The sequence below is a fragment of the Chroicocephalus ridibundus genome, chromosome 1, assembly GCF_963924245.1.
Source record: "Chroicocephalus ridibundus chromosome 1, bChrRid1.1, whole genome shotgun sequence".
In the NCBI taxonomy this organism is placed as follows: Eukaryota; Metazoa; Chordata; class Aves; order Charadriiformes; family Laridae; genus Chroicocephalus; species Chroicocephalus ridibundus.
The window spans coordinates 135,547,151-135,574,241 of record NC_086284.1 but is presented as its reverse complement, the minus strand read 5'-3'; positions in this window follow the sequence as shown (position 1 = coordinate 135,574,241).

Below are 27,091 nucleotides of genomic sequence, written 5' to 3'. Positions count from 1 at the left end.
GCTTTAATGAGATCAAGCCATGCTATTCAGGGAGTGTTTTGAAGGATTCAGTCTACTGACAATATTTTGGCTCGTTTGCAGAACTCACAACTAGTTTTGAATGTTATGAAGTTTATATGTGCTCAGGTGAGAGGCGTGATGGAGCCCAATTCTGTATACTTCTGAAAATAACACATAAATGCACCACTTCATGCAGGCTGTTGTATTATTGCCTTTTTTTAAAGGCAGGTATTTCTTCCTCCACTAATTATGCACTAATTATGAATTGTTTTCTTCTGTGATTTGACTATGCTAAGCCAGCATAGTACAAATGAAGGTCTTATGAATGAATCAGAAGTTGTCTATAACATACACTTGGAGAAATGAATTTTAAGGTGACTTTGGCTGTAAAAGAAGAACACGGAAGAAATCATAGCTTGTGCTGATGGCATTCATTTACACTCTAAAATACAGAGTATTAGCTGATATCAATTTTCAGCAGAAACATACGGATTTTTGTCCATATAATTTTTCTTTCTTTAGTGGAAACAGACTACATCAAACCGCTACTCTCCCTGTGTCGCTACTCACACGGAATGAAGTGGGACTTATCCTGTTAGGAATAATTTCAGCTGTTCTGCTGCAGTATTCATCTAAATTCACTGAAATGCAATAATCTGTATCAGTCCTAAAAGTCGAATTATTTGCAAATCTGCTTCAATTTAAAATAAACTGGTTTTGTTGGACATATAGCATTGAGTGTTTTAGGAATGCAGAAAATACCACTAATTCCCAGATGTTCACATTTTTCTTTAAAAAATTTATGAAATGAAATAAAAAAGAATTAATTCAAGTTACATGACTTTCAAACTTCAGTCTCATACTATGTTTTTTAACAGCTGTAAACACTCATGAGGTGTCCATCTCCTCTATTATAGCTGTGATACTGTGCCATCTTGTGAGTCTTGAGTGAATTTTGATGGGAAATGAAAAAAAACGGGGTGGGATTAAAATAGCATCCTCACTGGAGGTGAATGGCAAGCCTCCAGCTGACTGCAATAGAAAAGGAAAGTTTAGAGAGTTTCTGCATAAAGCACAGAATCGAGTGATGCTGTTGAGATGACTGCTAGTGTTTCTTGGAAACCTGAGAGTTGTCATGTTTTTTTCTTGTCCCTCACCACTCCACTTTACTTTTCTTTCTTCAGAGGTGATTGGATCACCTTAGTCCCTTTACACGTATTTCTGTTTCTCGGATATAAGCTTACACTTTCAAGTTCTCCAACAATAGGGGCTTACTTCCATGGTCAATTTAGGTATGCAATACTCTAAGTAGCCAAAGCATTGGAAGGAATAAATGTTGCATTTCTATACAGCTGCAGTTTCCTTAACTAGTATCTGTCAGACCTAAGGAACTGAGTTTTCTGAAACCACTTTTAATAATTTCCTTTACCCATGGTAGGATTGCAGGTATGCGTTAACTGTGAAAGGAAAGCAAGGCAAATTTCAATGTGTTTTAATTTTTACTTTTACTGCTGATCTTCACCATTTTCTTATCCTGTAGTTCCGTATACAGTTTCAGTCTTCTCTCAAATTAGCCCTAAGGAAACAAGTGTGGACAATATATTCCTCATTCTGCTCTGTAACTATAGGCCTGATCACTTCCTACTCAAAAGCTGTAATAGCTTTTGTTTGAAATTACCTGTTGTCTTAGAAATAGATGCTCAAACCTATGATCAACCTTTGAGTGTTTTTTTAGATATTGCCATCGTGTGACAGCACAGATTGCAAGTTGCAAACATTGTGCTTTGGATGATAAAATTTTATCTACACTGTAAGGATGAGTAGCATAACTGCGTTATCATTTTTTTGCATTATCAATAATATACTGCTGTTAATGCAGCCTGATGCATATTTGGTAATCCAGGTCTTAAATGAAAGTACATAGCTTCCTTCGAGACTGATAACTGTAACCAAAACCAGGAGCACATACCCAGAAATGGGTAACGTCTTACTGTCACAATCAGAGAAAAGTAGTTATGGCCAAAACCCCGCATTTCTGAAGCACCTTTTAAAAAGTGAAGCTCCTGTAGATTTCTGAGGTGGGAAACAAATTTTTGGAAGATGTTTTGTGTACATAAAGGGGGAGAGACTCTGTTATCATTCAAGCTCAGCCATTTAAGAGTTCTATCTCAAAGCCTGGATAAATAAGATTTTTTTATGATGGAGGTGGTAGAAAGTGAGAGTCTTCAGGCTATATTCCACTGCTATTGTACCTTACAAAGAAGCTTAATTACAAGATGACTTTACCAAAACACGATTGAGAATAAGTCTTATTACCGTTACACAGGAAATATAATCCTGTATAATATGCTTAATCTATAGTTAATATTAATTTTGCAAACTGAAAGAGGAGATATAGTTTGATACTAACCAATTAAGATTTTAAATTAGATAAGTGATTATAATTATGTGAAAACCTACTTAAACATTTCCTGAACACATCACGGTTTGTATTCTGTAAATGCAGAAAAATATTTCAGTCACTGAGACAAGTAGTGATTTCACATGCCATAAAATATTACCCAGATCTATGTGTTTTGAACTTGAACTTTATTTGTTAAATTTAAGATTTCTCTTTACTTGAGCTCATTTTGGGTTAGCCTTTGGTCTGTTTGCACACCTAACATTACAAGCTCAAAGTATTTGGCCAAGACTGCTGGTCTTTTATTGCCACTTTGTGTAGTAAGGCAAGCTATATTATGGTGCTGTTGGAAGGAATGTATTTCTCCATCATGTAATAATTTTTCTTAATGTACTGCTTAATGATTTCACAAAACTTCTTTTTTATCTGATTGCTCCGTTATTTTTTATGGTAGCAAAATATTTGTTCCACAAACAAGCTAGAACAGAGGTTAAATGTAGATTTACACAGGGATATAAACTTTTCTACAGTGGAATTTATTAATCAGCACTAAATGAAATTATGACATGAAGGACATTATTTGAAGAAAAAAAATTTCCCCGTCGACATAAGTTGCTAGCAGGTAACAATAGAACTTCCTTTTCTGTGGACCATATCTGTGGACATTTTCTACAAAAGAGGATAGTGTAAGCAGCCTATTGTTCTAGTTAAAATAGCTCATATAATGATAAATTGGTGTTTAAAAAGTCCTCTTTCCTTATTAAAAGAAAAACAGCTTGGCACGAGGAGAAAAGTAATAAAAGTTAGTTATTACGTGGTTGGGATTCTACAGTAAATTCAAATTAGCAAATCACTTTGAGTTCTCTTGAGGTGAGTGGGTTCTGTCCAGATGTGAGCGCTGGTGCTGGAAAATGCTGTAGAATGAGTCTGTGTGATGTTGCTCACCATGTCAGGAAAAGGCGTCCTAATCACGTCACCTCAACTTCCCACCTTTGGAGCATCAATCTCTGATCTTCAAAGCATGATCCTGACCACAGAGATGGGTTTCCTAGGGTCATTGTCCTCCCCTTTTTTGAGTCTAGGATGCTCCTCTGAGTACAGTAGCAATAATTTCTTCTTTGTGAGACTTGATTGTCTAGCTGTGCTCTGCTTTGGTATTCAAAGATCCCACTCTTTATACTAAAAGAGGAAAATACATGTGACGATGCTCTCCCAGGTATTGATCCCTTCTGGACACATAATAGGCTGCAGCTGCTGAGAGTAGTATGACAAAGAGCTTCAAATTATAACCTTCTCTCTTCTCAGATCAACGGGGAAGACGTTAACTGTTGATATTTTATATTAGTGTTATTGGAAGCCCTGCTTCTGAAAAGAAAATAAGTCTGTCTGACTCAGGACTTCTGGAATAAGAATGAAAACTTAAATACGTATGGACTTCTTTTGCAGTGATTTATTAATATTCCTTTGAGACAACTAGTGCAGCTGAATCGTAGTCAATGACTGTCTTTTAAAGTCCCACCACTGTGAGGTTTTTACTTGATTCTGTAGTCCTTTTTGGACTGGGTGAAATGGTACTGGGATTGTTTGTTTCTTTTTGCTTGATTTGTTTTGTTTCTGCCATTGTACTATCTGCAAAATGTGGAGACTGAGCTAGAAAAAGAAGAGACATCCCGTTGTATTTTCAGTGTTATCACTGACATTTCTTTTGCTAAATTTGATGTGGGTAATCCCACTAGCATAGAGAAATTAGTATTATCAGTGCAAGGTTTTTGAACTGAAGACTGATACATTAATTACACTTGATAAATGGTCTGGTCTAAAGATAAAATTTTCAACAATGGTATCCAGCAACCCCTGTACAGATAATGAAGACAGTAAGTTAAACCATGATTATAACCGAGACTTCATGGTGTTCCCCTCAGCCTGGAACTCAGTGTGTTCTGACAAGCACAGATGTGCAGCAAGAAAAACCTTCTGATTTGGAAATCAAAGATAAATTCTTGCTTTCTCTCTACTGTATGCAGTTAGTCTCCTAGTTACCTAATTGATATTATTTAATATTTTAATAGCTGATTTTGTATTTTCCTATCATCTCTTGATGTTAATATAGGTCTTGAATAGAAATACATTGCAAGGAACGGTTATTTCTAATAAATATACTACTAATTATATTGTGGAAAACTATGTAAGTGTACAGTGCCAAAAGGAGAAGGACACTATATCTCAGTATTCTGTAATCTGTCATATACAATTCTTTTGAGTAGAGACTTCTTTTTCAGGGTTTGGTGGGTTTTTTTCCTGGTTCAGAATTTGCACTTACTGTTATGGCGTTAATCTTCAGAGAGATAAAAAAGTAGATTTTTTTGCTTGCCTTCTGTAGTTTGCTGTTGTTGTTACTGTAGAAAAATGATATGCTTAATACACTTACTGCTGTAAAATACAAAGTGTTTTATAGGGCATGTGTATCCTCTGCTGGTTAGGTCGGATAATGTAAAGGGTTCTACACAATTGACCCTGCCTAGATTGTTCCATTGCCATTGAACACGGCAAATACTTACTGTTATTCTGTCATTGAAATCACAGATACGTGGCTGTAATGTATACTTTTTTCCTGGTGATGGCGTAGAGTTAACAATATTCTTATCGTAAATTTCTTGTCACAGTGCTCTGGCACCTTTAAGTCCCAGGAATTCTGTCTTGCAGTTTTCTGGATCACTGGAAAGCACATCTCTAAAAAGATCTTTAATATAAAACAATTTCTTAGTGAGAAGAGACTTGGGACCTGTCCCTGTCTTTAAATAAGCATGAGTGTCCTCTGGCATGAATTTTCTGCTCATCTCCTAATGCTGTAAACTTGCTTGATGAGCCAAGAGAAAGTTCATCATTAGACAGTAATATCCACAGGGGCAGCTCATAACTTGAGACCCCCATGGGTGCGGGCACCTCAGCTTGGGGCCGAAGCAAGCACTCTTTCCAATGTGGGGAATGGCTTGGGCGCTGTTTGGGCTGGGCTCGTCACCCTGCCAGGGGCAGAGCGCTCTCGCAGAAGCTGGAAGGCGTTTCCAGGCTGAGGGATGCTGCCTGCGAGAGGGGGTGATCCTGCCTCATGTAACGCGCTGGCTCCCGCCCCAGGTGTGCACATGGCGCTGAAGTTGTACTTAATGCTATTCTGAGACTCAGGAACATAGGTCTTCTATCTCATGTTTGGAAAGGCCAAAACTCTTCTTTTATCCTATGTTTGGATACTCTGTCCTCGTTGTAATGACAAGCAATTCCACATCAGGTGAACTGTGTGAGGACATGGCTGCTGTCCCCACACTGAACCTAGTCTGTAGTGAGTATCCCTGGCAAATAAGTATACGTCTCCTCAACCTTCTGGATTATTTTATGAGAATTTGCCTAAATTATGCTCGTGTCTACAAAAACACTGTCTAAGGCTGCTTTTATTGTCTTTCTTGGTGTGGCAAAGATACTGGGCGCTGTACCCAGTCAGTCAGACACGGCAAGCAGGGCTTGCGTGCGTGCAGGAGGAGGCTGCTCAATCCACCAGTGAGCCAGGGTGGTTTCATTACACAGCACTTAACCTTCTGCTGTCTTATCCATAAGCTCTGTTGTAAATATTTTTGTGTCTTTTAAATGGCAGTGTTTGAGGAAAGAATGGGTCAGACTGAAGGTCTTGCAGGCCTGCGAGCCCATCTGGCAATGGCCTGTGTAAGAGGTTCAAGGCATGTGAATACACACACAAGAGTACGTATAGATGAGGTTTCCTACTTGTGTAGCTTCTGAGGTTGTTTTGGTTTGAATCTTTTTTTTTTAAGTTCTAACTCACAAAGTGATTGCAAGAAGCTGAAATATTTCGGAAGGTCTTGTGCCTTTAGAGCAGTATCAAATAGCTCTTGTGTCTGCTGCCCAAATGCCAGCCTCTGCTTTTCACTTCTTTTCATAGACGTTGGTGAGCCAAGACCCTCTGGTTGCTAGAAGCTGTCCTCAGCACAGAGCCTGGGGGATCGGAGAGGAAAGGTATGAATTTCTGTCAGGAGGACCGGTTTAACCCCTGCTGTGGGTTATGTGGTACACTTACTGTAGTGCTGGATGTGGAAATTTCCTGTTCTGCTGAGGGACTGTTAAAGCCAGGGTAGAAGTGCTCTCCCCTTTCCATGGGAGAGACCCCCCAGACTTAAAAATTAAATAAAGGTGAGGGAGAAGGGGAAGGAAGTACCATGTCAGTAGAAATCTCTGGTGCAGAAAACTTCAGAGAGTTTGATTTTTTATTAAAATTTTTTATTAAAATCTTCTATTAAAGATTGATTTACATCTCTAAAAAATAAAAATAAACACCACATCAATTGAAATGGAAAACCAGGAACATCTCCATTTAGAAATGACACAATATTGCAGTGTCCCAATCTTTAAAAAGCAAAATACCACAGAAAATATATCAAAAACAGCGTTTCTTGCTAGTTCCTATTTCAGAATCAATGTATTAAAAAACCCGAACTGTATAGTATTACCACTCTGAGCCCAATACTGACCAGCTGTAGACTGAGAAAACTGCCTTCTAGAAAACCATAATGTTTTTATGGTGCTCGCAATCTCTTTGGTGCCAAAAGTTTGTGTAGTAGACTTCCTGTGAGCATGAAAATGGAGACTAATTTTTAGTTACATGCTGCACTGTTAGCATCAAGGACCCATTTGTTCTTTCAGTAATGTGATTCTCAGTCTCTGGAATTCATCAGAGGGATTTATCTGTCTAATAAATACGTCCACTCTGTCTATACTTTTAATATTTCCTGATTAAAATAAAGCTGTTTATCTCTCTTAGCTTCAGAGGTTGTATGTAAACAGGGATTACTTACCCATGAATCTCATCCCTATTGCCAGTTTGCAGCGTGTGCAGGCTTTCTTTGGGAATGACTGCAGTGTGAAGCATGTTTCTGCCTAAACATGTGCAACTAGTTTAGAGTTAGTCTGAATACAGGAAAAAATAAAGAACAGTCTGTTCTACTGAGTTTTTAGGTATATTAGTGTAATTTATTATTAAACACTATGTAACACAAAACCAGATCTTGTAAGGGGATGAAAGGTGGAACAAGATTTGACTATTCCAACACAAACAGTTTCTTCTTACTTCCCTTCCTCCAAAGGGTAATAAGAACACTCGTACAATGTATTTTTTATTTCTAAATAAACTGTTGATAAAAATCTATATGATGATAGAATAATTGCTTCTTTGGGAAACAGACCTCAGCTGTACAAGGGTATAAATTATCCCACAAAAAACCCCAAAATGCAGAATCAGCACAGAGTGACTTCTTGTGAGAAGAGAGCAGCAACCTGCAGAGGCAGATTGTGACCCTCCTACCTCCTCTGCAGGGAGGGTCAGGGATGGACTTGGACCTTCTGTAACTTGCCATTGAGCAGAAACATGTTATATTTTACACATGATTAATAGGTTTTATGCATGTGAAAAATATGGATATTTTTGCTTAGCAATCCTCAGAAAAATTAAAGGAAGCAGAATGCTTTTAGGGTTATTAAGCAAAAAGATTGAGCCATAAACCACTGATTTGTGTTCATACGGAGAAATATCACTGCATCCTCTGCTTGTCTTCTTTCCGTCGCATCTGCTGCTGGTCTGTGTCAGAGATAAGACCTTAGAAAGGATGGTCTGATGCAATGTGAGCTGCCTCTAGTCATGTGTTGGTCTCATATATCAGCAATCAGGCAGTTTCGTGCTCTCTTCTTACTTTTGTCTTACCAGTCTTACCAATTTTTATAATTTTTCTCTACCGTGCAGAGAAACTTTGAGTTTTCCTTCTGTAGTAATGCGCCAGGATCTTGTTTGCAACTTTGCATCATCCTTGCATCAAGGAGTGTACTAAAAGCCTGCTGTCTGAAGACATACGGATGACCTGAGCCTGTCTTCTCCTACTGTTATTAGTCTTGCAAGCTATAATGTTTGTGTCTAGATTTGTCACCATGAAAACCCAGTGTGTTGGCTACATTATGGTTCTTGTAGAAGCAGCAGTGCTGTTTTCCTGCTTTAACTGACTTTTTGACTCAACACATCCAGGGATGTCCAAGACTAATCAATTCCAATCTGTTGCAGATGGGCACTCATAAAACTACATTTAGGTTGGTTAGGAACATAGACTTTTATAATGGTAAACCTTAAACTGCCATAGTTTGGAACAGATGTAAATGTGAGACAGTATTACTCAATGCAGCACACAGTTACTCATTCAGTTGAATGAAGTTTCACAGCATCTTTTTTGGGATTGTCTTTATTATACAGACTGAAAAAAAATGAGGCCAGTTTAAATCATTTTTTTTTCTACCTTTCGTCCATTTTGATGAAACCGCTACTTAGGGAGCTGGCGGGAAAGCTCACCAAGCCTCTCTCCATCATTTATCAGCAATCCTAGTCAACAGGGCAGGTGCCAGATGACTGGAGGGTGGCTAATGTGACACCCATCTACAAGAAGGGTCGGAAGGAGGATCTGGGGAACTACAGGGCTGTCAGCCTGACCTCGGTACCAGGAAAGATCATGGAGAGGATCATCTTGAGTGAGCTCTCACGGCAAGTGCAGGGCAGCCAAAGGATCAGGGCCAGCCAGCATGGGTTTAGGAAAGGGAGGTCTTGCTTAACCAACCTGATCTCTTTCTATGACCATGTGACCCGCCTTCTGGATGCAGGGAAGGCTGTGGACATTGTCTATCTGGACTTTGGTAAGGCCTTTGACACCATCCCCTACAGCATTCTCCTGGAGAAGCTGGCGAATCATGGCGTAGACAGGTGTACTCTTCACTGGGTTAAAAACTGGCTGGATGGCCGTGCCCAGAGAGTTGTGATTAATGGGGTGAAATCCTCTTGGCGGCCGGTCACCAGTGGTGTCCCTCAGGGCTCAGTTCTGGGGCCACTTTTGTTTAATATCTTTATCAATGATCTGGATGAGGGGATTGAGTGCACCCTCAGTAAGTTTGCAGATGACACCAAAGTAGGTGGGAGTGTTGATCTGCTTGGGGGTAGGAAGGCTCTAGAGAGGGACCTGCACAGGCTGGATCCATGGGACAAGGCCAACTGTATGAGGCTTAATATGGCCAAGTGCTGGGTCCTGCATTGCGGTCACAACAATCCCAAACAACGCTACAGGCTTGGGGAAGAGAGGCCGGAAAGCTGCTCAGCAGAAAAGGACCTGGGGGTGCAGGTGGACGGCCACCTTAACATGAGCCAGCAATGTGCCCAGGTGGCCAAGGCGGCCAACAGCCTTCTGGCTTGTATCAGGAATAGCGTGGCCAGCAGTGGTAAGGAAGCGATCGTGCCTCTGTACTCGGCACTGGTGAGGCCTCACCTCGAGTGCTGTGTTCAGTTCTGGGCCCCTCTGTACAAGAGGGACATTGAAGTGCTGGAGCGGGTCCAGAGGAGAGCTACCAAGCTGGTGAGGGGTCTGGAGACCAAGCCATATGAGGAGAGGCTGAGGGAGCTGGGCATGTTTAGTTTGGAGAAGAGGAGGCTGAGGGGAGACCTCATTGCCCTCTACAACTACCTGAAAGGAGGTTGTAGAGAGGTGGGGGTTGGCCTCTTCTCCCAGGTGAAGAATGATGGGACCAGAGGAAATGGTGTGAAGTTGCATCAGGGGAGGTTTACGTTAGATATTAGGAGGAATTACTTTACTGAAAGAGTGGTCAGGCACTGGAGCAGCCTGCCCAGGGAGGTGGTTGAGTCACCATCCCTAGAGGTGTTTAAGAAACGTCTAGATGTGGCACTTTAGGGCATGCTCTAGTGGCAGAGATTGTAGGTTGTTTGGTTGGACTCAATGATCTCAAAGGTCCTTTCCAACCACGAAGATTCTATGATTCCTTTTTGTTAAAAAAAAAAAAACCAGGGGGAGGGGGGAAATAAAGGCGGCTCTCGGCTTTTCAGAAGAGTCACTGTGGTGCAAGGTAATTGTATGGTCTGGCATCTCTGAGCAGGGTGTCAGTCTGAGGAGGCTTGCGCTAAGGCACCTGGCAGAGGAAGAGTTTGATCACCTCTCTGTTTTTTAAGGATGTGTTGCTAAATAGGGTGGCTTCATTAGCGGTTATTGTAATAAGATTCTAGGGCACTGAAGTTCAGATTCAAAATTCAGGTATCTTTCCTCTCCCTACAGCATACAACATACTGTGGATTAATCATAGATAGTACAGTTCGTAACATGTCAGTAGTCTACATCTACTGGCTCCTGTTATAACTACAGAGTCCCAATATTCAGACACCTAAATAATGGTGTGGTAATCATCACTTTCAGCCTATAGGGAAAGGAGAATTCCTTCATAATATGCTCTGATGCAATACCTGAAACATTTTTTTTCTTTCCATATCTTAGCCATTTTCTATTCCTTCATTTTATGTCTTGCCACCTCTATTCACATGTGCAAAGACACTTTACAATCTTTATGAGGTATTATTTATAGGATTAGTAGAGATAGTCTTTTTGTGAAAGCCTTACAAATTTTCTTCCTTACTAATATATTTAAATACATTAACGGTCCTTTGTTTTTCCCCTCATCTTTCTCCAGCATGTCACACTTCTGCATTGTTTTCCCTTGCTTTATTAATCTTTTTTATGTTTTTTTTTTCCCCTTCCTATGCTGAAGACACACTTACTTTCTCACCTCTTTTTCTCCCACTCTTTTATCCTCTCTCTTGCCCTTTTTCCTTTGCATGTTTCCTTCCTTCTGATGTTTTTTTTGCTGCTAATGCTTTTTCCCCCGGGTCCTCAACTGTTTGCTTTGCAGTCCCTTTGCTGATCTATCAGAATTTCCGTCATGTTTATTTTCTTGGCTTGTCAGCTCAGCATGCAGACTGATCCTATGCAAACTGCTGGTCTGATCCTATGCTGAGCTCCAGTGGAGTAGGCTGGGTGGCTGTAGTAAGGCAAGTGCAAATCAGAACTTCACAGCAGCATAAGGCACCTTTTGCTTGCAAAGAAACATAGAGAGCAGAGCTCTGCTTCTCTGTAGTAGTTCTGTCTGCTGTGTCCTCTGTTCTGAAGATGGTCTCTCCATCACCGTAAGGTGGGGGAAGGCACAAAAGAGCTATCTCAACCAGTGGTGGGCAGGGAGCTCTGTTATTAGATAATCACTGAAGTGGCTGTGGAAAAGCATTTATCACCTATGTAGAGATAATGTTGCTTCGCTTGTCTCAGATTGATATGTTCCCTTTCTCCTTCATGAATATTCTTCTTGTTTGATGTAAAGACATCATACTATTTTCATGCTGTTATTTAATTTCATTGTAGAGCTATAATGGATGATTTTGAAGCAGGATTCAACATTCCTGTCAGATGTACATGAGGGCTAGAAGGTATCACTAAGTTCTTCTTCCTTTGCGAACTTGTTATATTTGCAGGTGGTACTGACCTGTTCAGGTGCTGCACATCCTCAGGAAATGTACATGCAAAAGCATTTTGAATGTCAATCTAAAAAATTCTCAGACTCTATGCCAATTTCTTGTTTAATCAATTATCAAGGAAGAAATAAACTTACTTTCTAATGTTAAAAAGGCATCTCTTTCTCATTAGAGGCTGAACATTACGTTTTGTAATTTGGAGAGCAGAGGCAAGACTTCTTAACCATGCAGGAAACATTGAGGCGTGAGGCTTTTGATCTGATACTTTCAGTTGCAAAGTGGAAATCATAAACCAGCTGCTTAGTCTGTTGTAGTATTTGAATAGATAAAAATATACAGTGTCTGACTGTAAGCCCACATGCCGGGATTGTTGGCTGGCAGCCTGTTCACAAATGTTCTGTACAAGTGCTTAAGTACTAAGCCCATTTAAATAAAAGTCATTTCTTTCAAAGATTAGATAAAGGATTACAGAGTACTCAGGTACTCAGTTTCAGATATTAAACTCTACAAACTCAGTGGTTCTGGGGATGATCAAACTTCTTTTTGTTTGCATGTGTGGAAAACTATAATATGTAGTGATGCTATTCAGCCTTAATCTTATGTCATTTTCCTTGTACTTTCTTTACATAAACAGTTTCTCTGTATTTTCTCTAACACAGCTTCCTCTCTGTAGTTATTCAAATTGCATCCTTCAAAGAGCTCTACAGCTTAATTTGGTTGAGTTGTTGATTTTGTTGAATCATTTGTGCTCCAGAGTTCACCTATCCTGGTCCGCACTGGTAAGTTTTCTGACATTGATTTCTCTGGAGGAGGAGGCTCTCGCATCCTTGTTCAACAGCACAAGAATGAATGGCAAGTGGGTTTCTATAGGTTCTTGTTTTTTTCCTAAAAACATTGGATGTTTCTGTATAGTTTTTTCCTAAACATCGATCTATTTGGCTTTCTTAGCTTTTATATACGGCTCTGACAGTCCCCAAAGTGTGGTTATGGCTCAAGCTGGTAAAAGCTTTGCTAATAAGACTGAAAAGCTGAATGTATCTTCGATTTGCTTTTTTCTTTTTCCTACCAAAACCAATTAAGGATGCTCTCTGGACAACCTGCTTTGGAGACAAGTATATTGGTGATAAAAATGTACCCAGTCTGTACAATCTAATGTTACCTTCTGAGGTGAGGAACTGTGCCAGAGAGCATTTAGAGGATTTTTATGCCATGTACACAGTGTTTCCTGTGTGAATGTTAGGAACCTACTCACAAATCCTCTGTGCTCTGACATTACAGTCCTAATCTAGCAAGATACTTAAGCACGTGTCTAACTGTAAGCGTGCCGTGTAATACATGTGCTTACAGCTACCTAATAAAACACCTTCCTAAGTGAAAGTCTGTATTATTATATCTGGTCTAAAGGACTACTAAATGATCTGGTAAGGGCAATTTAGCACTCAATAACAAAATGCCTGATTTGCTAGCATGTTTTTTGCATAAATAAGTATTTTTGTCACTAATTTGATATTTAGAGATAGATGATATTTTAAAAGCTTATTTGTAATAAGTCAAAACACAGACTTTGAGTGGAAACTTGATTAACATTAAGGAAAATTTCTGCTCCTGACTAAAATGAGAGCATCGGTCTCCTGTCATAGCAAATAAGTAGATGTCTAGAGCATTCAGCAGAGATACGAAGGATCCCAGTCCAAACCCCTGATCTAAACTTCACATTTGGAAGGGATTGAGACCTGTGTGAGCATGTCAGTAATCTACCGGTAACTGTTTACGCTCCTGGCTTTTTTCCCATCGTTCTCTAGTGGCAGAAGTTCCCTGTTTTCACTTGTTGTTCAATAACAGTCTCAGGTAAACCTCAATTTCATGAGATGAGAAAGACACTTCCTGCTCAGCTCTGGTTGGAAGACGAGGAATAAACATTTATCTTTAAGCTCGATGGAGAAGTATTCACACCTGCTAAATTTATTCGTCCAACTTCACTACATTAGAAGCTGCTGCTTTCAGTCACTCAGTGTATACTTCTTGGAATTGCACCAGGAGATACAGGAACTGGGAAAAGAAATCTGAATTAAAAGATGCAGTTATCCCAGACAAGAACATCATCAATCCTTATGCCACAGAAGAATCCTAAATGTCCAACAGATTTAACACCGAATGGCAGTAAGTCAGCAGAAACTAGTGGCAACTGAGATCTGCCTGTAACAAAGTCATCAGAGCATCCGTCTATTGAACTGATTATAATCTTTGGGTATACCTTTGTTACCTTTTTAGATGTTAAAACAAGTTGCCAGGTAGTGTGCAGTGGGCTGTGCAATATATACATATTTTGAAAGCAAGCACATGAAGAGAACAAGCACCATTTTATGTTGCTAGCACCAGTTTTTCCTTTCCTCATATAATTTCAAAAGAAACTTGATGGTGTTGCTTAGAAGGTGTAATTGATCTCCTTCTGCAATAAGGCATAAATCAAGTAAAGTTTTATGTGGAAAACCCTGCAGAAAAGTAACTTCATGTGAAGTCAGGGCTGTAATATCAAGGAGTTCAGTAGATGTTTTTTTCCAGGTAGGATTCATTCCCAACCTTCTTTTTCATTTTGTTGTATCAATTAGCAACCTAGACAATCTGTGTATGGCATCAAAATTTGTGTTAGTTTTCTTGTATTTGTGTTCCGTGAGACAATCATGAGCTCTGGGCTGTGCAGAGAGCAACGCTAAAGCACTAGGAAAACCGTTGTCTAACTTCATGTGAGTGCAATTTAATTGTCTCACTTTCAGAAACAATGTTCTCCACCTGGTCCTGCAGTACAACAGCTACAGGATGCTCCATAAAACTAGTAGAAGATGACTTCAAAATAAAGTACAGGCAGAGAACTTCTGGAGCTTGTTGGAATTTCAGGAAGTGGTGTATCTGCAGTGTTCAAAAGGGATTAAATAAGTTCCTGGGTAACAGGGTCATAAATGTTTCTAAATGGGCTAGGTATCGACATGTCTTCTAACATCCCTATTATGACCCTTTTATGTACAGGGGAGTAGGGTGGAGTGGACTGCAGAAAATGGCCACACACCATGGCTACTCTGTATAAAAAACTTCTCCCTAAATAGCACCAGCACTGCTGGGGGCAGGTTTCTCGTCTGAGGCAGTAGGGCATTCCTTCATTACCACGAAGCAGAGATCTGGAAATCCTATTCACAGTGAAAATGCATGATTTATGAATAATAAAGAAGAAGTTATGTTATGAAGAATGTTCACGAGCCTGGGCAAGAGTAACAACCACTTGAACTGACCTTAAGTAAACAAAAATGCGCCTTTGGAGCTTACTGACCACAGGAAAAGTGGGAACTAAGGGCATTCTGCTCCCTGGGTCTCAGTCTCAATGTAATGAATTTCCTGCCGTGACCTTGGGTGTGTTTACTAGTGGATTTAAGGTTGAGCAGTTCTCCCTGCTCTTCTTGTTGATGCAAGAATAGCGGTACTCACACAGTTGTTCCGCCTGTGTTATTTGTGGCATGAGTAACTTGAGAGTCTCTCTCTTCTTTATGATGCTGTTCAACATGCTTAAGCTTTGCTTGGAGACAGGACACTGGAGGAGATGGACCGCTAATCCGATCCAGTCTGACAATTCTAGTGTTTCTATCAGTATCTCAGAAGTCCTACTGTACCATTCATTTATCAGCTGTAAGAGAACTCAGCCTAACTGACATATGGAAATGTACTGGGCAGAAAATCTGATTGAATTCAATATATTCTCCTAAATCAACTTCTACTGCCTAGCGATCCCTGGAGAATATGAAACTTTTTGCTTCTGATTGATTTTTCTGTTGTATTCCCTAGCAATTTTAAACATTTATTTTAAATGCCTTTTTTTAACTCGCTTATACTTCTCTCCAAAGCTTTGGGGTTGTTGTCCCCTCGGATCCTTTCCTCCAAACCTATCACCTCCAATTCTGCTCAGCTAACTGAGGAATCGTAGCTCAGACCTGTGAAAGGACATTTGGGATGTTTGGATCCACAGACAGGGATAGTATCGTGCCCTCTGTAAAGTCAGTTCAAGAGAGGGCATCATACCGCTAGCAAACACTTTAGGATTAAGAGGAGCTTAACAGATGAGGAAAAATGCAATTTGTAGCTCGTGAAGCCCATGATCAGGGCAACAATCGCCATGAGGAGAGTGAGAGCGTACATAAGAGCAAGATACAGCTGGGTCATAGAAGGAGGCAAATTATTGAAGACTGCTCAGGTACAGCATGGGGCATAGGGACCTACTCAAAATGGAAACGTTTTAATCATCACAGGGAGAAGTCATAGCAAATGTGTTACCTAATATTGAAGCCTAAAAGCTAAGGTAAAATCACCTGAATTGTTGGGCATTTAAAAAAAACCAACAAAACAAAACAAAAACCAGTACAACACACTATCAGGTTGGGTTTGGTTTTTTTCTAGGTACACTTCCTCCTGCATGTGGTTCACAGTTTTCTCCTGAAACAATTCCTATTTCCTACTTAATAATTTCTACAAATTTCTTTTCCCTCATTCATTTATGCTATTTACCTTTTTATATCTATATATACTCATCCTGCATCTCTGTCCTGTATGACTTGAAAAGTTCAATAATAATGAATACGAATAAGCATGTTTTCATTTGTAATGAAAATCCAATCTTCTGCAGTATGACAGAAATGTTTTCATATTGACAAGGAAAGGCATCTTGTGGTGCTGACAGTCATCCTTGCCCCCTGCTCTGTTTCTCTGGATTTTGCTTATCTGCAGCTTCTAAAGCAGCTTGATGATCCTGATCTTTCAAAATCTGTTCCACTACTTAAGGAAGGCTGACCACACTGTGGCTCGTGTTTTGTATGGTCCAAGCACAGCTCACTTACCAGCACCCTGTTTCAGACCTGGGCAGGATGCAGGGCTACTGCTGCATAACCCAGATGCTTAGTTGGGGGATGCTGAGCCCAGCATTGTTGCTTTCCTCAGGACAAGACCACCCTGAGGTGGTGAGACCCCTGGAGATCTAGTGTCAGCTAGAAACTGAACCCTTTCAGAGTATTGCCTTCCCTTAGTGTGGTGACAGTATTTGTGTCCTATGTCTTGTGGCTGGTAGTTACAAGAGGATTTTGGTGTGAAGCCTGTGGGGTCAGGCAGGTTGGCCATACCTGGTTTAAGTCCTAAGCAAAATAGCAGCAAAAGTCCTGGGAGTATGTTTTGCCGTCAGCTAAAAAGGACAACTATTTCTGTAAACACATTCTTGAAAACATTTTACGGAGAATTTTTTCATTCAATTGAAGGCTTGTCCCAGTCGACCTTTTTTTATCACCTGTCTTTTGTGTGTGGACAGTTGATATACAGGTAGTCATTACAGGAATAGTGTATCATTACTTTTAGTCAGGGAAAGGAAATACCACAGGAAAAAGCACAGTGTACCTTTGTGCTTGTTTGACTGTCAGTGTTACCAGCTTGCACTGATGTAGCTGTTTCTACAGAAATCATCTTTGGAAGCAAATTTGAACCAATGAAAATACTTTTGTAAAATCCTTGGACTGGGAAATTGTATTACATAATGGTTTTGCATGCTCTAAATTTGAATTTTCCACTTTAAACACTGAAAAAAAGTAGTTTTCAGTAACTCATTTGCACCATTTAAATGCAAACAGAATTTTCATTAAAAATAACCATTAATTTTGGTGGAAAAGGGACTTCAATGGAAAATTTTCATCCTAATCATAATGTTTTATTGAATGTTTAAAGAAAGAAATGGTTATTGTTGTCTTCCATTTAATTTATCCGTGAATTATATGTATGGTTGAAAAGTAGCTGATGCAGGAAAAAATGATGAGTATCATTCGTCTCATGGCATCAACTCTGGCAGTTGGCAGTGGGAGGAAGATGCCTCTTCGTTGTCTGTTCTCCTTTGCTTGTTAGCTACCTTTCATAAATAAGAAATGAAGAACAGCCTTCCTTCTTTTCATGTAGGTTATAAGACATTGCTGAAAACATGTATTTTTGTCTGTTTTCTTTGCCCTACACTAATGGCAAAGTCACATTCGAAACCTCCAAAGCAAAACTAGGAGACAGAGACAAGTACTTAGGCCATATGTTTGCTAGTTTTTCTTTTACTTAGATGGCAACCAAGTTCATAAATCCTTAACTATCCCTGCAGACTCTTGTTTGCAATGATAAATAAGAGTCTCTCTGCCAATGTATCCTACTTTCAAAAAAACTTTTCTCCTATTTTTTTTCTCAGACATAAAGATGCAAGTCTGTATAGTAGGAGTGAGACTTTCTAAGGCAGATATTGTACTTAAATGCCCATCCTCCACCAGAAATCATCATGAATTGGAAATGCATGGCTTGCCTGGTTCTTTACATACTCTAACACAACTGTCTTTAAGTTTTATTGATGTAAACTTTATCATTCAGGGATCGCACCAGCAAAAATCAATGACTGATTGGAAAGGCAGTTTCCTATAGAGGGGCTGTCACAATGCAGGAAATAAAGAATCTTGTCTTGAAATTCTGGCTCCATCATCTCGAAATGTACCTATTTAAATATACACACCTGTGCATCACTGGGTACTTACGAAATACTCTCACATTTCATCTTTTACCCTCCTGTGAAGTTTAAAGAAAAACACAGTTTATCTGACATAGAACCTGAATAATTGTAGCTGAAAAAGACAGGCTGTTGCTTGTTTTTCCATTATTGCTCTCAGGACTGCATGCAGAAAACGCCTTTAGGACAGAGAAGCTGTCTTAAACAGCTCTCAGTGCTATGTAGGTGCTATAGCCCGCTTATCTGTCTTGTTCCGTTGTGTTACGTCAATGACAGTATGCGTTTCACAAAATGTCAAGTAATTTTATAGCCCTTGTCAGAACTGTACCTGAAATGGAAGCAGTGCAGAAGATGATGGTATTTGTTCTGTCAAATGAACAAAGCCACCTAAAAGGTTTTTTATATTTTAAAGTAGTTTAATTCGCTTTTCCCCAACTCATCAGAAAGTTTTGCTATTTGACTCTTAGAAGGAAAAGAAGTAGAATGGCAGCTGGAGAGGACAGGAGGGTTTGCATGGCAGTAAAACTGCTGATGTGATGAACAGGAGCCACAAAGTCAATTAAATCCCTACCTGTAATCTAAGCTAGCCGGCCCCGTGTGAGCATATAAAACCATTTTCTGAACCAGTACCATCTTTACAGATGAGAGAGTGACTGCAGGCATAAACACATCTCCATTTTATGCCATTTATTTCATTGCTGGAGTGAAGAATCCATCTGAAAACCTCTCTGCTCAGGGGACGAGTGCTGATTTTATTGAGTTCTCCAAAATATTTCTTTGGTTTGCTGTAGAGGAAACAGTTCTCTACTGAAGTCAAGTTGCAACCTACTAATTCACCTTACCAAGTAAAGAAACTCCATGCAATTAACAGTTGATTATATCTACTAAAGCTTTAATATTATCACCTAAAACTTTAATATTATCACTTGGCATAGTGCTGCACATCCTATTGTGTCCTTCCACTGCAGAGGCAGGAGGCTGTATGGCAAAACAGTTGTCAGCCAGGAGCACCTCCATTGATATCATAAGCTGTGGCATAAAGCATTAGCAGTGCGCTCTGTAGGAAGAGGGTTATTATGGGACAATAGTGATATTATGGGACAACAGTGAGCAGTGAAAGAAAGATGAGTTTGTAACTCACTACATGCAGCACAGACAGTGAAGCTCTGTGTTGTTTTGGGCTCGTTATTTAAGAGGTGGTGTGGCACAGCAGAAACATGACAGTTCTCTAGGTATAACTTCAGAGAGCAACAAGTGTCACAGAATCATGGGCACCACAAACATGTTCTTTGAAGAGAAGTGATTAAAACAAAAATGAAAAGATGAAAAAATAGGGAGTGTGATAACTTAAGTCAGTTATGAAGATGGAATTTTTATATAACTCTTTAGTGGAAAAATGAAGGCAATGCCTTCTACTTCCAGTTTTAATTTCTCAAATTTAACTCAATTTTTTGTATCAGATTTGTCCATATTTTATTTCCTTTTATAGAGCAAAACATTTTATTTCAGGGTCAATTTAAACATTTCTTCTTATTTGCAATGTTTTAGTCAATGTGTTTTACTTGAACTGAAAGAGTATTTCAGTAGAGAGGGCAGAGTGTTTTTCACTGGTTTGTTTTATGTGCTATGAGCTGATTTTGCGATTTCCTCAACGGAGAAAAATTTTTTGTGTAAGCCCAAAATACTTATTATTTTTAGTGAGTGATTCAGACAGTGAATGAAATGAAGTTCTAGTTCAGACCATCTGTTTATATTACTAATACCTGTTTGAGTCTTACAGTATTTTCCTTTTATTTCTTTCTCCATTACTCAGTGTTTCCCATTCAGACATCAGCACGCCTTTCGTGCTCTGTCTCTCTCATTATTTTATTACGGTGCTATGAAGATTTTCTTTCCCAAAAGCTTGGAAAAAATTGTCAGTTACTCTTGTCGTCTTATATCTCTGCGGCACATAGAGTAGTTATTTTCTACCCTCACAGATTATACTTCTTTTGTTTCTTAAACTCGTCAACCACGAGAATCTGGTAGCTCACTGTGGCCACCTGATGACACTAAACCTGGGTTGTCTAATCAATATCTTCTTCCCCAAGATGGTCTGCCTTCTTGCATCTAGAAGCCACATTTCAATTTTCATTTCATTACAACGTGGAAAAGAAGGAGGGGGAAATAAAAAGTGAACAAAGCAGATGGAAATAAATGGCACAAAATCAGTTTTCTTTAAAAGTTGGGCTTTTGATGACTTTTTTTTCCTAGCAAGGAAAGAACTAAGAGGGGAAAAGAATCCATGGAAAGCTGTTTTTTAAAGATGGTTTCTCTGGAGTGGGGTGAGTTTGGGGAAGGAATAAACTATTCCAAACTCACCTATAAAAACTGCTAAATACTTTTATTTTAGCTGACGTGGGTCCATATGCAGGTGCTGACCTGGAGAGTGACAGCTCCTTATTTCAAGCCTTAAGGCGTTCTCTCTGAATCCTCAGCCACGCTGGCTTTCTGCCAGGGAGGTATGGTGGCGGGGTTATTTTATTGTTTACTGTACCGACCAGGATTACAGAAGAAACATAGTTTCATTATTTATGGAAGGCATCCAGAACCGGGGGTGGGGGGTGGGGGTGGGGGGAATAATCAACAGTGCAGTGTTACCAGCCACAGCTCCCTGCTGCTGATGCTGATGGGGTGTAAAGCTGTTGCCCATCATTTTGCAAGCAAGATCTATTGTTGCCTACTAGAGAGAGGAAGAAAATTATAGTGACAAATGATAATGTTGTTGACTCCCTGGTAAGAAAGTGGAAGCTTTATTGCTCCACAATCAAGCAAACAACTTCCTTTGTATCTAATGAATAGGTTCAGCTCCAAGTCAAACATAATTGCAGATAAACCCTGCTTAATATAAAAGCTCAAAACAATCAAACTCCCCAGACTTCATCAGTTCTTTCTCAGTGACATTTGTTACACAAATTGCTAGAAAAAAAAAAATTACATGCAAAAATCTTGTAATATATTGGATCAGAATGGTTCATTCTGAAGTGGAAGCTCTGAATAAAGTTAATAATGCAAACATTATTTCTATGATTGCTTTAGGACTGTAGCCTTATTTCACACCAAAGTTCTAATGTAAGGTGCTGCTTTTTTTAAAATTAATTTATTTATTTACTTGGGATAGGGGCAGCTGTCAGCTTACAAGAGCTACATTACTGAGTTCAGCCTGCACCAGGAGCAGGCCCTGAAGACATTTCAGTAGAGGAAGGGAGGAAAATGGCAGTTTAAAAATTTCAAATTGTTCACTGAAGGGAGTGCATAAGCCACATAAGGAGAAGCTGGAAACTATTTGTGTTCGGGTTGTTTTTTGTTTTGAAAGAGACCAAAATGGCTAGTGTATTCACACTGAATTTAATTAAAACAATTACATGTCCCTGCTCTGAGCCAGGTATGCAGGTCTGAAGCTGAGTCTTCTACAGGATCACTAAGAGTCTGACATGAAACCTAATGGCTGTTTCTGTAAGACGATTTCCAACTTTGACCAGACATCTCATCTGAGACCTATAGCCTTCTCCTGCTGTGTCCAGCAAAAGATTTCCATGCATCAATATTTTTCAGTTAAAAATGTCATTTAGAAAGTAAATTACCACAGTTCATTGTTACACAGTGGCCATGAGGATGTCACTACAAATGAAAGGACTCCTGTTCTGGTTTAAGAGCCTTTGAAATGCTTCCAGACAAGTGCTCCTGTTTGTCTTCTGATGCTGCTCCCAGGAAACAGAAATTTCTGAAGGTAGGAATCTCATCTCAAATAATCTAGGAGGCAAATGTTTATTTGAGTGATAAAGAAGTAAACACAGACTAGTTCACCCAGCTTTGCTAAATACCCTTCAGTTTTTGGGTTGGTATAAATCAAAGATGTGGCTGATGAGCTATTTTTAAAATGCTTTTCTCAAATAAATTAATTCAGTTCAGCAAGAATAGAAAGATGCATGTGCTTCTACCTTTCCCTTAAGTCTAATGCATAAACTTGTCCCTGAAAATGTAGAACAGGAGATATTCTAAGGGAGGCTAATGTTTTCCATACAAAGTACTTAATACAAATTGCCTTTTGCATTTCTTATAAATCATATCGTGATTCGGGGGCCTTTATATCCAGAGTGTTCTCAAAAGAGTTGTGGAGGCACTGCTCTCTGGTTTGCACAATAATTAAAGAGGTGTTGCTTTCCTGCTGCAGTGGAAGAACATAAAATAGTGGTAGCCTGGTGTTCCTGGTGCTCACCTGGACTCTCCTGTCTACCCACCTGCCCTAAAGCAGCAGAGAACGCTGCCTTACACGAGCATGGCTTCTTTGGGTCTTGTTTGTTTTTTTATTGATCGAATAAAAAGCTGCAGTAAAGATTTTTTTTTCTAAAAAGAGTAGACATTACAGAACACCTCAATAGCAGGTTTTGCCTTTGCTCTGCAACTAGCACTGCAGCTGCCTCAGGTTACAGAAGCAGCTGAGCCTCTTTTCCTTTTTTCTCCTGGTAAAAATTTGGAAATACGTTCTTCAAGCTTTCTCATCTTTTGCTTTAATGAACTAGGAAGATATGTTTCTCTGTTGGTTTTACTCCACTGAAAGTGTGGTGTTTTATATTTTCAGTGCTGCATCCATGCCGCTTGCATTACTTATGAAACCTATGCTGTAACTTGGCCACTGGCAAATCTTGTAACTTCAGTTATTCACTTTGGATGAATATCTAAAACAGAAAATAAAATATAACTCAAATTCCAGAAAAATTTTTGAAGAATCTACCTTCCTGCAGCATGCCATCGTGGTCAAAACTTTCTATCTACTAACAAAAATATTCCTTTCATGACTCTTAATGGGGGGGAGTTTCCGCTTGCCTCTGATGGACCAGCCTCTTGCTTCCTTGTATCTACTGCCTCAGCCAGGAGACACCAAGGGGAATATCTTAGTCATGAAAACTCCTTTGGCTTCTGTTTCTTCTGCATTCTTGCAACAGTGGAGGATTACTGATGTGTACTGTCCAGTCCAATAGTTGGTGCATTCAAATTTGAGCTCTTTTGGAGTTCTGGTGCTGCTGGGATGGTTTAGCTCACATGGGCCATGTCCTTTCACACCACATAAGAAACTGGCAAGGCCCAACTTCTGTGGGCTGTCCCTTTGCCAAAGTGTGTATTTCTAAGACCTTTTTGAGGAAATCCTCCCTAATCATTATACTATAACCTATCACAGGTAGTGGCAGTGGTAGTGTGGACCTACAATGTACGGCACTACAGCATTCAGTCAGCTCTTTCGCTTGATCTGGGAAAGACTCAGTAATGAACAACTGTGTGTATATACCAACTTTTCCACCGTTTCTAGCGCCAAGAGACCTATAGCAATGCAATCATTAATGCATGCATTTTCTCCAGAGGCTACTTAGAGAAAATATTAAAGTTTCAACATTGTGGTTAGTAGAAGATTTGGGTCTATTATTTTACTGCTTTTCCCATCCATGACTGTAATGATTGTTTTTGCATCAATATGTTTTCAGTGTAAATGAACAATTATATTTCATGCCTCAGGCAGTTTAATTTCTCATTACCACATTAAATACTAAAGGCTGTTTTCCTGCCTCAGATCCACAACATCTGTCAGCATTTGTCTGAAAAAGTTTGTCTGTTTTGGAAGTCAGTGTGGTAGCAGACTGAGTCACCATCAAGCTAAAATTTAGAATGGGGCTCTAGCATTCCTGATAACACTTGCAAAATTGAAGAAGCTCTTGTGCTCTTGTGTTTTGTTTTGGGTTTTTTTTTCCCCAGAAAGCCCTTAAGGTAGCATATATGAGGTTTATGAGAAAAATCTATACAGAATTCCTACCCCAAGGAAAAGAAGGCATCACTAAGAGTAGGTAAATAACAGTATAAGGAATGATCTAGGATCATACCCTTATTCAGTATGAATCATTTCAGCTTTCTTGATATCAGTGAAACTTTGCTTGTTTATCTCAACCATGAATTTCAAGTGGTATATTAGAGTTAACTGCTGCCCCCCGCTTCTTTCTGTGAGATGAGTGGACTCTTCAGAACAGAAAGTCAGTTTTCAAGCAGCTGAAGTCTAGTTGTACAATTCATTTAATCTAATGTTCTTCTTTAATCACCTACTTTGTGAAGTTAGGATACAGAAAAGTGCATATGTCCCTGAAAATTATATTATTTTAATAACCTGTGGTAGTTGTCTAATGATTCTAGTATACAAAAGGGAGGTGGAGGATTTGATACCTGAGAATCTGAATAGTGGACAAGAAAGCTCTGACTTTGGCCACAAGAGAAATTGAGCTGTCTGTGTACTGGTTAACAATTACAACTTTTCACTCACTTCCTGGTATGCTATATTCTTTAGACTTTCCTGTATTAATTGGCTGGGTAACCAGTATCACCTAGAGAGAAAAAACACCTCCTAATTTTCCAATTATTTTTAAAACAGTCCTCCAGTGGACATAGTGGAAATCCAAGGAATCAATCCACCCTTCTTTCTCTGATTTCTACCTGCTCTTCCCCATTTTTCATGTCTTTACCAATGTATTGTAATACTACATCAGTCCTTCCTCAGTTTGTCTTGTGCATCTGTTTCTTAAAAGGCCTCCATTTCAAAGGCTGTCAAGTTTCCTTACAGTCTCATATTTGCATGCCCAGCTTGTCACTGCAATGAATGAAAAAGTCTGCAAAATAAGAGAGGAACACAGAGAAACTCTGTCTTATACTTTTGTGGATATTATTTTCTTTCAAGAGAGGAAATTAAATTAGTTTAGTTCATTTCTGGAACAGCAGATGCCAGCCATTTGTGTGACCATCAATCCCTCAATAGAGAACATTAACGGAAGTTTCTCAAGGCTTTGCACATCGTTAGTGGAAGACAATGACTCTGTGGGTACATGAGTCATTATTTCACAGATGCTAATGTGACGATTTTTCTTCTCTTAAATTTCTACAGTTACTATTCTATAAAATAAAACTTTAATCCAATGATTTACTGTTAATAAAAAACATTAGGCTGTTGATTAAGGTGAGATGCATGAATTGAATCAGTCCTACATGTTTCTCAGCTCTGGTTTAATGAAACTGAAACACTTCTCATCTTTGCTTCTTGTTGGGATTTGCACATTTGAGCTCTTTCGGCTGTCCTCTGACACCAAAAATGGAAGAGTGGGCCCTTGGGGCTCTTTATGAAGAGCAAACTCTACCTAAGGGGCAGGTAGAAAGTTTCAGGAGAAGGAGAGAAAGATACAGAAGCCATGAACTTTGAGTCTCCTAGTTTAAGCTCATAGCTGCTCCACAGTTGCTGTCTTAGTACTTACTGATAAAAGCATGATTCAATGGCCTGCTTTTCTTCCATGGTTCTGCTGAACTGTAAAGGATGCCAGAATTTCTATTTGATCATTATTAAGGAAGAAGAGGTTCTGGTCTGTTCTTGGAAAAATAAGATATTTTATCCTTAGGAGGTTAAAGTAAAGTTGAAAACTATCATGCCTACGCTTAGTGAAAAATTATTTTGAAACATAACTTAGCCTGAAAAACTACTATAAATGGTAAAAATGGGTAAGCTGTGGGTAGCTTTCCTCTATGCCTCTTCAGTTGCTAATATGAATGCCTCCTATTACCCTTTAAATTCCTCTGAAAAAAGTGCTGAGAAAGTGCAGTGCCCCATTTCCTCAACTTAGACATTCATTGCCCTGTAGGGTGAAGAATACCTTATTGTTGCCTATTTTAATATTGGAGATTGCATGACCAGGTTGGCACAAATCAGAGACATGAAAATAAGTGATTACCAATAACTGATAACAACCAGCAAAGCCTTCTGTCATGGAGCAAAATATTGTGAGGTGCATTTGAACCTGTTGATTCTAACAGGCTTTTGAACGTGAGCAAACCAAAATTTTTACTAACACCTAGTTACTATTATCCTAGTTGCACTATAAACATGGTCTTCATGAAAACTGAAATCATTTAGGAATGACAATATAGTAAAATAATGACAATATAATATAATTTTTAAAGCCAATGTAACACTTTTTTCTGCATTGAAAATGCAGAAAAAATACCTTGGGAGGCACTCCTACGCCAAAACTAAAGTTTCCATCTAAGTTGAGGGAGGAGAAGGTAATTTTAGCTTAGATGTTGCAAATTCCATTTAGAAAAATTAGGGGACTGCTCTATAGCGTAAAATTAAACGTGTGCTTGCCTGAACTGGGATTTTGATAGTGCATGGCAGTGCATCTTGTTCAAATCAAGCTAAACAGTCTTGATATATAGAGAAGTCTAATTTTATAGTGCCGTTGATCCTACTCTGCTAGTGTCAACTGCATCTTTGGTACTGGTTTTATTTAGTCTGGGTTTATCACAGTATCCTTTTCTATATGAATTGATTCTCCAAATCCCTCTAGCAGGGATTTTTAATGGCAGGAAAAAGGGTCTAAGCCAGGACTAGTAACTAAATTGTGACTTCTTAAGCTTCTAGAAAGCAAAAGCAAACATGGGCTCCTCTGTTGCAATTTTAAACTTCTTACTAAAACGAGAAATTTCCAGCTCTGTTAGCAGACACTTCTACAATGAGCACTATCATCAGATGAATATTGGCGTGCCAGCACCTGCTGGCAACTTGTCAGTTCTAGTTACAGAGCAAAGCCTTAACGTTGGCAGGAGCAGAGGGGTCTCCCTACCCCTTCTAGCGTGGTCCGTGCACTTGGACAGTCTTTTTCAGGAAAGTCATTAACACCACACC